At 54.1% G+C, this 12401-nt stretch overlaps 14 non-coding genes across 14 annotated transcripts; all 14 read right to left on the reverse strand.

Annotated features, from left to right (window-relative positions):
- Positions 1-36: 36 nt before the first annotated feature.
- Trnar-ucg lies at positions 37-109 on the reverse strand. The gene has a single exon. It is a non-coding gene; the product is annotated as a tRNA-Arg (tRNA).
- Positions 110-609: 500 nt separating this feature from the next.
- On the reverse strand, positions 610-681 carry Trnat-agu. Its single transcript has one exon. It is a non-coding gene; the product is annotated as a tRNA-Thr (tRNA).
- A 337-nt stretch (positions 682-1018) lies between these two features.
- Trnan-guu lies at positions 1019-1091 on the reverse strand. The gene has a single exon. It is a non-coding gene; the product is annotated as a tRNA-Asn (tRNA).
- A 452-nt stretch (positions 1092-1543) lies between these two features.
- Trnar-ucg lies at positions 1544-1616 on the reverse strand. The gene has a single exon. It is a non-coding gene; the product is annotated as a tRNA-Arg (tRNA).
- A 500-nt stretch (positions 1617-2116) lies between these two features.
- Trnat-agu lies at positions 2117-2188 on the reverse strand. Its single transcript has one exon. It is a non-coding gene; the product is annotated as a tRNA-Thr (tRNA).
- Positions 2189-2525: 337 nt separating this feature from the next.
- Positions 2526-2598, reverse strand: Trnak-cuu. Its single transcript has one exon. It is a non-coding gene; the product is annotated as a tRNA-Lys (tRNA).
- A 452-nt stretch (positions 2599-3050) lies between these two features.
- Trnar-ucg lies at positions 3051-3123 on the reverse strand. Its single transcript has one exon. It is a non-coding gene; the product is annotated as a tRNA-Arg (tRNA).
- Positions 3124-9152: 6029 nt separating this feature from the next.
- Positions 9153-9224, reverse strand: Trnat-agu. The gene has a single exon. It is a non-coding gene; the product is annotated as a tRNA-Thr (tRNA).
- Positions 9225-9561: 337 nt separating this feature from the next.
- Trnak-cuu lies at positions 9562-9634 on the reverse strand. The gene has a single exon. It is a non-coding gene; the product is annotated as a tRNA-Lys (tRNA).
- A 452-nt stretch (positions 9635-10086) lies between these two features.
- On the reverse strand, positions 10087-10159 carry Trnar-ucg. The gene has a single exon. It is a non-coding gene; the product is annotated as a tRNA-Arg (tRNA).
- Positions 10160-10659: 500 nt separating this feature from the next.
- Positions 10660-10731, reverse strand: Trnat-agu. Its single transcript has one exon. It is a non-coding gene; the product is annotated as a tRNA-Thr (tRNA).
- A 337-nt stretch (positions 10732-11068) lies between these two features.
- On the reverse strand, positions 11069-11141 carry Trnak-cuu. The gene has a single exon. It is a non-coding gene; the product is annotated as a tRNA-Lys (tRNA).
- Positions 11142-11593: 452 nt separating this feature from the next.
- On the reverse strand, positions 11594-11666 carry Trnar-ucg. Its single transcript has one exon. It is a non-coding gene; the product is annotated as a tRNA-Arg (tRNA).
- Positions 11667-12166: 500 nt separating this feature from the next.
- Positions 12167-12238, reverse strand: Trnat-agu. Its single transcript has one exon. It is a non-coding gene; the product is annotated as a tRNA-Thr (tRNA).
- Between the last annotated feature and the right edge of the window lie 163 nt (positions 12239-12401).

Consider the following 12401-nt stretch of genomic DNA (forward strand, 5'->3'; position numbering starts at 1 on the left):
AAAACGGTGTGTTTCTTTTGCAGAATTGGAAAAACACGACCGTGACAGGATTCGAACCTGCAATCTTCGGATCCGAAGTCCGACGCCTTATCCATTAGGACACACGGTCACTGGCCGCCAAGTATTCCTTACATTCGTGTCATCTCGAAACGCTCATACCGCTGAGGAATTGTGTTTTCGTTCTACACAGCCGCTGCCTCTTGCTGCTTCCCACCCATTCGTTACATGCAAGCCTTTACGAGACCGACCAAGTAGAGATTGGGAATCAAGACCACACACTTTGTGCATTCGAAATCGAAGGCAGGGCGTCCCTCGCCGCATTTGCTACGATGGCGATTTGCTACTTCTGCAGAAGCGGCGGCGTCGACGACGACGACGACGACGCTCGCGAGAGGCTCTGTGATATTTGAAAAACACATGTAAAAAATATAATTCAGACTGCCGCCTCCCACCCTACGCTGTACCGCTTTGGAAAATGCTTTATCTGCGACATTCGCCTCAATCACATCTGAGAGTAATTCTAAATAAAACACCTGTTGCTAATTGTTCGTCGTTCCAGACACTGCTTGCTATACGGCCACGACGCGCAACTGATTTCGAAAATTCGTTTGCCTCCTGTGAGGATCGAACTCACGACCCCTGGTTTACTAGACCAGTGCTCTGCCACTGAGCTAAAGAGGCGCGGCCTAGCGGTAGTTTTGCGTACTTCGTGCTTACGCTCGTCTGGATCATCAGGCTTAAGCTGACAACACTTCATATTACCGACTAATATTTGCAGCTATGGCGCACCATTACTGCTTGGCTACACATCTCACACGTAACCGATGTGCTCTCCAACCAACACCACTTACATTTCAGAACATGTCTTTGACACATGTCTACGAAATCACCTTCACCTTCAGATACACTTCCTTGCGACTGATGGAGACGTAGGCAAAGTTTTAAGTTGCTATTTCCATTACGTCACATTGATCAGAGAAACGGTAATTTACATCTGCAGCGGAACAAAATTACGTTCCGCCCAGCGTGGGGCTCGAACCCACGAGCCTGAGATTAACAGTCTCATGCTCTACCGACTGAGCTAGCCGGGCTGCGTCGGTGACTACGTGTCGGGTCGCACGACACACAGTTCTCGTTTCGGTGGGGTGGTCCCATACAGAATCTCTCCATGCTGCCTAATGTTTTCCTAGCGTCACACACGTCACGTACTTCAGTTTTATTTCATAATCATTTCTGAGAGGTACAGGAATTGCATGAAAACCTGCAGCCCTAGTGGTGTCAAAATTAACACACATATTTGATTTGACTCAGAAGCCGAACGGGTTACTTTCCGACGCTGTCTTATATGCGCAAATGCCAGCCAAAACTCGCGGTGACGGCACTCAGCCGACCATTTCGCTAGATAACACCGTTCTGGCTGTGTGTGTATCAAGCTCAAGTGCATCTCCAAGCAGGAAATGGACAACAGCAACATTCAGACGATTTCGTACTGCTCAATAGCTACACTAAAACGGTGTGTTTCTTTTGCAGAATTGGAAAAACACGACCGTGACAGGATTCGAACCTGCAATCTTCGGATCCGAAGTCCGACGCCTTATCCATTAGGCCACACGGTCACTGGCCGCCAAGTATTCCTTACATTCGTGTCATCTCGAAACGCTCATACCGCTGAGGAATTGTGTTTTCGTTCTACACAGCCGCTGCCTCTTGCTGCTTCCCACCCATTCGTTACATGCAAGCCTTTACGAGACCGACCAAGTAGAGATTGGGAATCAAGACCACACACTTTGTGCATTCGAAATCGAAGGCAGGGCGTCCCTCGCCGCATTTGCTACGATGGCGATTTGCTACTTCTGCAGAAGCGGCGGCGTCGACGACGACGACGACGACGCTCGCGAGAGGCTCTGTGATATTTGAAAAACACATGTAAAAAATATAATTCAGACTGCCGCCTCCCACCCTACGCTGTACCGCTTTGGAAAATGCTTTATCTGCGACATTCGCCTCAATCACATCTGAGAGTAATTCTAAATAAAACACCTGTTGCTAATTGTTCGTCGTTCCAGACACTGCTTGCTATACGGCCACGACGCGCAACTGATTTCGAAAATTCGTTTGCCTCCTGTGAGGATCGAACTCACGACCCCTGGTTTACTAGACCAGTGCTCTGCCACTGAGCTAAAGAGGCGCGGCCTAGTGGTAGTTTTGCGTACTTCGTGCTTACGCTCGTCTGGATCATCAGGCTTAAGCTGACAACACTTCATATTACCGACTAATATTTGCAGCTATGGCGCACCATTACTGCTTGGCTACACATCTCACACGTAACCGATGTGCTCTCCAACCAACACCACTTACATTTCAGAACATGTCTTTGACACATGTCTACGAAATCACCTTCACCTTCAGATACACTTCCTTGCGACTGATGGAGACGTAGGCAAAGTTTTAAGTTGCTATTTCCATTACGTCACATTGATCAGAGAAACGGTAATTTACATCTGCAGCGGAACAAAATTACGTTCCGCCCAGCGTGGGGCTCGAACCCACGACCCTGAGATTAAGAGTCTCATGCTCTACCGACTGAGCTAGCCGGGCTGCGTCGGTGACTACGTGTCGGGTCGCACGACACACAGTTCTCGTTTCGGTGGGGTGGTCCCATACAGAATCTCTCCATGCTGCCTAATGTTTTCCTAGCGTCACACACGTCACGTACTTCAGTTTTATTTCATAATCATTTCTGAGAGGTACAGGAATTGCATGAAAACCTGCAGCGCTAGTGGTGTCAAAATTAACACACATATTTGATTTGACTCAGAAGCCGAACGGGTTACTTTCCGACGCTGTCTTAGATGCGCAAATGCCAGCCAAAACTCGCGGTGACGGCACTCAGCCGACCATTTCGCTAGATAACACCGTTCTGGCTGTGTGTGTATCAAGCTCAAGTGCATCTCCAAGCAGGAAATGGACAACAGCAACATTCAGACGATTTCGTACTGCTCAATAGCTACACTAAAACGGTGTGTTTCTTTTGCAGAATTGGAAAAACACGACCGTGACAGGATTCGAACCTGCAATCTTCGGATCCGAAGTCCGACGCCTTATCCATTAGGCCACACGGTCACTGGCCGCCAAGTATTCCTTACATTCGTGTCATCTCGAAACGCTCATACCGCTGAGGAATTGTGTTTTCGTTCTACACAGCCGCTGCCTCTTGCTGCTTCCCACCCATTCGTTACATGCAAGCCTTTACGAGACCGACCAAGTAGAGATTGGGAATCAAGACCACACACTTTGTGCATTCGAAATCGAAGGCAGGGCGTCCCTCGCCGCATTTGCTACGATGGCGATTTGCTACTTCTGCAGAAGCGGCGGCGTCGACGACGACGACGACGACGCTCGCGAGAGGCTCTGTGATATTTGAAAAACACATGTAAAAAATATAATTCAGACTGCCGCCTCCCACCCTACGCTGTACCGCTTTTTTTTTTTTTTTTTTTTTTTACTTTATTGTTATTTTAAAACCTGTACAATTCAGGTAGGCTGGCAGCGGCACACTACGCCGCTCTGCAGCCATAGCGTTTTACAAGAGTAGAAAACATGGTGAATGACAATGAACAAAGTGGCGGGCAAAAGAGAGAGGTCACAGAGACATAAAAAAACACGGAGGCGTTCACATGTGACGATAACAACACGGAAAACACGTCGGCACGGCGCACAAATCACTGGTGAGTCCGACGGCACAAGTGAACGTAGGAGTGGGATGGCGGACACCAAAAACACTATATGACGTCACACACACGAAGCACAAAAGGCGACGATCTCCGGCGCGCGAATGTTCACTATACGTGTGCGAGTCCGGGGACCTGCCAAGAGAGGAGGAGGAGGAAGGGGAGTGGGAGAGCGAGAGGGGAGAGCAGAGATGCCACGGGCAGGGGAGATAGGGGGGAGGGAGGAAGGGGGAGAGGAAGCCCGGGGGAAGAGGGGGAAGGGAGGGGACAGGGAGATGGAAAAAGAAGGGAAGAGAAGAGAAGGGAGGGAGGGTGCCGAAAGGAAAGGACACGGGAAGTGGGGGGTGGGGCAGGGTCAAAGTTGATAGGAGGGGTAGATGGAGGGGACGAGGACATCATCAGGGAGAGGGAGCTGGCGGAAGCCACCTTGGGAGAGGGTATGGAGGGTGGAGAGATGGAGACCGGGTGGGACGTGCGAATACAGGCGCGGCAGCGGGCGGGGGTGGGAGAGGAGCGAGGAAACGAGCGGGTGAGGAGGATCAAGTTTACGTGAGGTGTACAGGATACGTATCCGTTCAAGGAAAAGGAGGAGGTGGGGGAAGGGGATGAGATCATACAGGATCCGTGTGGGGGAGGGGAGACGGATGCGATAGGCAAGGCGGAGAGCATGGCGTTCAAGGATTTGGAGGGATTTATAGAAGGTAGGGGGGGCGGAGATCCAGGCTGGATGGGCGTAACAAAGGATAGGGCGGATGATGGATTTATAGGTGTGGAGGATTGTGGAGGGGTCCAGACCCCACGTGCGGCCGGAAAGGAGCTTGAGGAGACGGAGTCGGGAACGGGCCTTGGCTTGGATTGTCTGGAGATGGGGAGTCCAGGAGAGGCGACGGTCGAGGGTGACGCCAAGGTACTTAAGGGTGGGAGTGAGGGCGATAGGACGGCCATAGACGGTGAGATAGAAATCAAGGAGGCGGAAGGAAGGGGTGGTTTTGCCTACAATGATCGCCTGGGTTTTGGAGGGATTGACCTTGAGCAACCACTGGTTGCACCAAGCGGTGAACCGGTCAAGATGGGATTGGAGAAGGCGTTGGGAGCGTTGCAGGGTGGGGGCAAGGGCGAGGAAGGCGGTGTCATCGGCAAACTGGAGAAGGTGGACGGGGGGCGACGGCGGCGGCATGTCCGCCGTGTACAGAAGGTACAGAAGGGGGGAGAGGACGGAGCCTTGGGGCACACCGGCGGAGGGGAAAAAGGTGTAGGAATCGGTGTTATGGATGGTGACATAGGAAGGACGGCGGGAGAGAAAGGAACCGATCAGACGGACGTAGTTAATGGGAAGGGCAAAGGTTTGGAGCTTGAAGAGGAGACCGGAATGCCAGACGCGGTCATAAGCGCGTTCGAGGTCAAGTGAGAGGAAGATGGCGGAGCGACGGGAATTAAGCTGTTCGGAAAGGAGATGAGTGAGGTGAAGGAGAAGATCGTCGGAAGAGAAGGATGGCCGAAAGCCACACTGGGTGACGGGAAGGAGGCGGTGCTGGCGGAGATGCTGGTGGATGCGGCGGGTGAGGATAGATTCCAGGACCTTGCTGAAGACCGAGGTAAGGCTGATGGGACGGTAGGAGGAGACGGCGGACGGCGGTTTGCCAGGTTTAAGGAACATGAGGATACGGGAGGTTTTCCACAGGTCGGGGTAGTAACCGGTGGACAGGACTACATTGTAGAGCCTGGCCAGGGTGGAGAGGAAAGAGACAGGAGCTTCACGAAGGTGACGGTAGGTGGCACGATCGTGACCAGGAGCGGTGTTGCGTTTTGTGCGGAGTGTAGCAATGAGATCCTGTGTAGTGATAGGGGCATTGAGTTCCGTGTGTGTAATGTTGTCCAAGTACTGGAAGCCAGGAGCGAGGGGAGGGGAAGAGGTGTCAGTTCGATCGCGGATATCTGGGAAGAGGGAGTAATCGAACTGGGGATCATCGGGGACGGAAAATACATCGGAGAGGTAGGAGGCAAAGTGATTGGCCTTACTAAGGGAGTCAGGGAAAGGGTGATCATCATGGAGAAGAGGATAATAGGGGGAGGGTTTAGTTCCGGTAAGGCGACGGAAGGCCGACCAGAACTTGGACGAGTTGATTGGTAGGGTTGCATTTAAACGGGTGCATGTCTGTCGCCAGTCCCGGCGTTTCTTAGCCGCGAGCAAATTACGAACGTGTCGCTGGAGTTGCCGGTGGCGTCGTAGTGTGTCCGGGTCACGCGTGCGGAGGAAGGCACGGTAGAGACGACGGGATTCACGGAGGAGGAGAACGGCCTGTGGGGGTAAGGTAGGACGGTGGGGGTGGATGGCGACAGTAGGAACGTGGGCCTCCACGGCCTCAGACAAGGTCCGCTGGAGAAAGGAGGCGGCATGGGTGACATCGTCAGGGTGGTGGTAGGTGAGAGGGTGGCTATCGACCTGGGTGGAAAGGGTATCCCGGTAGGCATTCCAGTCGGCTCGGGAATAGTCGTGGACATACTTAGGGGGAGGGTCAGTACGAGGGTCGGGGCGAGGGCGACGACCGTCTGAAACGGTGAGGAGGACAGGGAGATGGTCGCTACCAATAGGCGCCAGGACATCCACCGTGATGCGGCCAAGGAGGTTGGGGGAGGAGAGGATAACATCAGGAGTGGAGTTGGATTCAGGACGGGTATGCCGGGGGATGGGGACGAGGTCACCTTGAAGGGTGGAGAGGAACCGATGCCATCGCCGTAACTGGGCAGCGGAACGACTATGGATGTTGAGGTCGGCGGCGATCACGTAGGAGGAAAAGGTACGATCGACGTGGGAGAGGAAGTCGAAGGGAATAGGAGCGTTGGGGCGGACATAGATGGTGGCGCAGGTAACGGTAAGGCCGGGGAAGAAGAGACTAAGGATCAGGTGTTCAGTGGGGTCGGGAAGGAGAGGTTGGAGCCGAACGGGGATCTGGCGGTGGTGACCAATGGCAACTCCGCCACGCGCAATCGGGAGGGGATTATCGGAGCGGTGGAGGAGGTAGGGCGAAGTGTGGACTGTGTGGTGGGGTTGCAGGAAGGTTTCATTGAGGAGGAAGGCATCCACGCGGTGGGTGGCAAGGGTGTGCAGGAACAGGTTTTTGTTGGCGGGAAGGGAGCGGATGTTGTTGAAAAGGATACGTTGCTGTCGCGCCATGACTGGGATTTAAACGAGGGTGTCAAGACGGGAGAAGGTGAAATGGGCCTGGTTGTTGGAGTAGGTGGCGTACATCTTGAGTTGGAAGATGGAACGGGCAGCAAGGGAGATCTGCTGGAGGGTGTGAGGGCGCTGAAAGGGATGAACATTCTGGAGGACGATGGTGAGGAACCTGATGATGTCCTCAGCGGTGGGTGGGGGACGAAGGGAATTGCCAGGAGGGGTGGGGGCGTCCAGAGGACGGACAGGTACGGTGAGTTCAGGAGTGGTTGGAGGGGGTCGGGCTTTACACTTTTGGGAGTAGGTGGGATGAGGGAGATTGCAGGTATTACAGGAGGGAGGGGATTGGAGGTTAGGGCACTGCCGGAGGAAGTGCGCCTGCCGACAATGCGGGCAGGTGGGGGCCTCGCGGCACTCAGCTGTGGGGTGCGCATTATAGCGCAGACACCTCTGGCAGCGCAGGGATTGAGGAGGGGAACGGGAAGGGTCGACCTTGTACCGCTGGTGGAAGAGGAGGGCACCCTCCTTCAGGAGACGGTCAATGGAGGGGGCGTCCTCAGAGAAAACCCGCATGAGGCGGGTGGGGCCGGCCGAGTTGAAAATGCGGCGGACCGCCCGCACCTCCAGCGTGGGATGGGCCTGGAGCTCCGCCAACACCTCCTCCTCCGTGATCGACGGACTGAGCCGCGTGATCACGGCGGTGAGGGTCGGCGGGCGACGCGGGGGTTGGGGTTGGCGGGTAGGAGATGGAGAAGGAGCAGGGGTAAGGGAGGCGTTGGGACCAAAACGGGTGATGGGGAGACGGGAGAGGATGTCAGTATGGAGGGTTGGGCTGGGGGAGGAGATGAGAACAGAATCTCGGCGAGGAGTGAGGAGGGAGATGGGGGCGCCAGGACAATGCTGGCGAAGGAAGAGGGTGAGGTTCCGGGCTTCAAGGAGAGAGGGATCAGGACGGGAGAGGAGGTAGCGGTAGGAGGAAGGGAGAGAGGAGGAGGATGAGGGGGCAGGGACAGGCGGGGAGACTTCCATGGCATCAAGGGTGGGGGAAGGAGGACGAGGTGCAGCCTTTTTGGAAGCAGAGGAAGCAGGGGTGCCACCGGGGCGCTTGACGGCGGTGGAGGAGGTGTGGGGGATGGGAACAACGGGAATGTGGCGGGGAGGGGCAGGTCCCGGGGCCGGAGTCGGCGCCGGAGATGGTGATGGTGACGGTGAAGGTGACGATGACGATGACGGCGGCAGAGGCGGCGGTGATGGCGAAGGTGACGGGGAGAGCTGGGCGTGGGCGGTGGCCCGACGGGCCACCACCCGAGCTGGAGCTGCAGTGACAGGCTGGGGGAGTGGGGGGAAGGGATCAGAACGAGAGGAGCGGGAGGAAGAAGCGGGAGAGGGGGCGACAAAGAGAGAGGGTGAAGGGACAGTGAGGAGAGGTGGAATGGAAGGAGGGAGGTGGGACTGGGCACACCAAGTTATAGTGGTGGAGGCGGCGGAAGGGGAGGTATAGACAATGGCGGTGGTGGTAGTAGTGACAGTGGTGGTGGGGGCGGACATGACGGGAGAGAGAAACAAGAACGAAGAGGAGAGGACAGAAACCGGGGACAGACAAAGACGAAGACGGATGAAGACGAAGACGGCCGTAGACCAGGGTCAGGACGGCGGCGATGGTGGCGACCAGGCGGCACCGGATGGCGGCGGCGGCGGCGGCGGGCACCGGCGGCGGCGGGCACCGGCGGCGGCGGCGGCGGCGAGCACCGGCAGGCGGCGGGCACCGGCGGCGGCGGCGGCGAGCACCGGCAGGCGGCGGCGGCGGGCACCGGCAGGCGGCGACCAGGCGGGGGCGGCGAGCCCCGTCAGGCGGCGACCAGGCGGGGGCGACGGGCGACGAGCCCCGGCAGGCGGCTCTGGCGGCGGCGGCGGCGGCGGCAAGGACCGGCAGGCGGCGACTAGGCGGGGGCGACGGGCGACGAGCCCCGGCAGGCGGCGGCGGCGGCAAACAGACGACACGGCAAGGATCTTCCACGTCGAAGGCGCACCCTGAGAGTAGCCCAGGCAGTGAAACTCTTCGAAGAAGAAGAGAGGGAATCCAACCCTCGAATGGCTGTACCGCTTTGGAAAATGCTTTATCTGCGACATTCGCCTCAATCACATCTGAGAGTAATTCTAAATAAAACACCTGTTGCTAATTGTTCGTCGTTCCAGACACTGCTTGCTATACGGCCACGACGCGCAACTGATTTCGAAAATTCGTTTGCCTCCTGTGAGGATCGAACTCACGACCCCTGGTTTACTAGACCAGTGCTCTGCCACTGAGCTAAAGAGGCGCGGCCTAGTGGTAGTTTTGCGTACTTCGTGCTTACGCTCGTCTGGATCATCAGGCTTAAGCTGACAACACTTCATATTACCGACTAATATTTGCAGCTATGGCGCACCATTACTGCTTGGCTACACATCTCACACGTAACCGATGTGCTCTCCAACCAACACCACTTACATTTCAGAACATGTCTTTGACACATGTCTACGAAATCACCTTCACCTTCAGATACACTTCCTTGCGACTGATGGAGACGTAGGCAAAGTTTTAAGTTGCTATTTCCATTACGTCACATTGATCAGAGAAACGGTAATTTACATCTGCAGCGGAACAAAATCACGTTCCGCCCAGCGTGGGGCTCGAACCCACGACCCTGAGATTAAGAGTCTCATGCTCTACCGACTGAGCTAGCCGGGCTGCGTCGGTGACTACGTGTCGGGTCGCACGACACACAGTTCTCGTTTCGGTGGGGTGGTCCCATACAGAATCTCTCCATGCTGCCTAATGTTTTCCTAGCGTCACACACGTCACGTACTTCAGTTTTATTTCATAATCATTTCTGAGAGGTACAGGAATTGCATGAAAACCTGCAGCGCTAGTGGTGTCAAAATTAACACACATATTTGATTTGACTCAGAAGCCGAACGGGTTACTTTCCGACGCTGTCTTAGATGCGCAAATGCCAGCCAAAACTCGCGGTGACGGCACTCAGCCGACCATTTCGCTAGATAACACCGTTCTGGCTGTGTGTGTATCAAGCTCAAGTGCATCTCCAAGCAGGAAATGGACAACAGCAACATTCAGACGATTTCGTACTGCTCAATAGCTACACTAAAACGGTGTGTTTCTTTTGCAGAATTGGAAAAACACGACCGTGACAGGATTCGAACCTGCAATCTTCGGATCCGAAGTCCGACGCCTTATCCATTAGGACACACGGTCACTGGCCGCCAAGTATTCCTTACATTCGTGTCATCTCGAAACGCTCATACCGCTGAGGAATTGTGTTTTCGTTCTACACAGCCGCTGCCTCTTGCTGCTTCCCACCCATTCGTTACATGCAAGCCTTTACGAGACCGACCAAGTAGAGATTGGGAATCAAGACCACACACTTTGTGCATTCGAAATCGAAGGCAGGGCGTCCCTCGCCGCATTTGCTACGATGGCGATTTGCTACTTCTGCAGAAGCGGCGGCGTCGACGACGACGACGACGACGCTCGCGAGAGGCTCTGTGATATTTGAAAAACACATGTAAAAAATATAATTCAGACTGCCGCCTCCCACCCTACGCTGTACCGCTTTGGAAAATGCTTTATCTGCGACATTCGCCTCAATCACATCTGAGAGTAATTCTAAATAAAACACCTGTTGCTAATTGTTCGTCGTTCCAGACACTGCTTGCTATACGGCCACGACGCGCAACTGATTTCGAAAATTCGTTTGCCTCCTGTGAGGATCGAACTCACGACCCCTGGTTTACTAGACCAGTGCTCTGCCACTGAGCTAAAGAGGCGCGGCCTAGCGGTAGTTTTGCGTACTTCGTGCTTACGCTCGTCTGGATCATCAGGCTTAAGCTGACAACACTTCATATTACCGACTAATATTTGCAGCTATGGCGCACCATTACTGCTTGGCTACACATCTCACACGTAACCGATGTGCTCTCCAACCAACACCACTTACATTTCAGAACATGTCTTTGACACATGTCTACGAAATCACCTTCACCTTCAGATACACTTCCTTGCGACTGATGGAGACGTAGGCAAAGTTTTAAGTTGCTATTTCCATTACGTCACATTGATCAGAGAAACGGTAATTTACATCTGCAGCGGAACAAAATTACGTTCCGCCCAGCGTGGGGCTCGAACCCACGACCCTGAGATTAAGAGTCTCATGCTCTACCGACTGAGCTAGCCGGGCTGCGTCGGTGACTACGTGTCGGGTCGCACGACACACAGTTCTCGTTTCGGTGGGGTGGTCCCATACAGAATCTCTCCATGCTGCCTAATGTTTTCCTAGCGTCACACACGTCACGTACTTCAGTTTTATTTCATAATCATTTCTGAGAGGTACAGGAATTGCATGAAAACCTGCAGCCCTAGTGGTGTCAAAATTAACACACATATTTGATTTGACTCAGAAGCCGAACGGGTTACTTTCCGACGCTGTCTTAGATGCGCAAATGCCAGCCAAAACTCGCGGTGACGGCACTCAGCCGACCATTTCGCTAGATAACACCGTTCTGGCTGTGTGTGTATCAAGCTCAAGTGCATCTCCAAGCAGGAAATGGACAACAGCAACATTCAGACGATTTCGTACTGCTCAATAGCTACACTAAAACGGTGTGTTTCTTTTGCAGAATTGGAAAAACACGACCGTGACAGGATTCGAACCTGCAATCTTCGGATCCGAAGTCCGACGCCTTATCCATTAGGCCACACGGTCACTGGCCGCCAAGTATTCCTTACATTCGTGTCATCTCGAAACGCTCATACCGCTGAGGAATTGTGTTTTCGTTCTACACAGCCGCTGCCTCTTGCTGCTTCCCACCCATTCGTTACATGCAAGCCTTTACGAGACCGACCAAGTAGAGATTGGGAATCAAGACCACACACTTTGTGCATTCGAAATCGAAGGCAGGGCGTCCCTCGCCGCATTTGCTACGATGGCGATTTGCTACTTCTGCAGAAGCGGCGGCGTCGACGACGACGACGACGACGCTCGCGAGAGGCTCTGTGATATTTGAAAAACACATGTAAAAAATATAATTCAGACTGCCGCCTCCCACCCTACGCTGTACCGCTTTGGAAAATGCTTTATCTGCGACATTCGCCTCAATCACATCTGAGAGTAATTCTAAATAAAACACCTGTTGCTAATTGTTCGTCGTTCCAGACACTGCTTGCTATACGGCCACGACGCGCAACTGATTTCGAAAATTCGTTTGCCTCCTGTGAGGATCGAACTCACGACCCCTGGTTTACTAGACCAGTGCTCTGCCACTGAGCTAAAGAGGCGCGGCCTAGTGGTAGTTTTGCGTACTTCGTGCTTACGCTCGTCTGGATCATCAGGCTTAAGCTGACAACACTTCATATTACCGACTAATATTTGCAGCTATGGCGCACCATTACTGCTTGGCTACACATCTCACACGTAACCGATGTGCTCTCCAACCAACAC

The sequence above is a fragment of the Schistocerca americana genome, unplaced genomic scaffold (genome assembly GCF_021461395.2).
Source record: "Schistocerca americana isolate TAMUIC-IGC-003095 unplaced genomic scaffold, iqSchAmer2.1 HiC_scaffold_147, whole genome shotgun sequence".
In the NCBI taxonomy this organism is placed as follows: domain Eukaryota; kingdom Metazoa; phylum Arthropoda; class Insecta; order Orthoptera; family Acrididae; genus Schistocerca; species Schistocerca americana.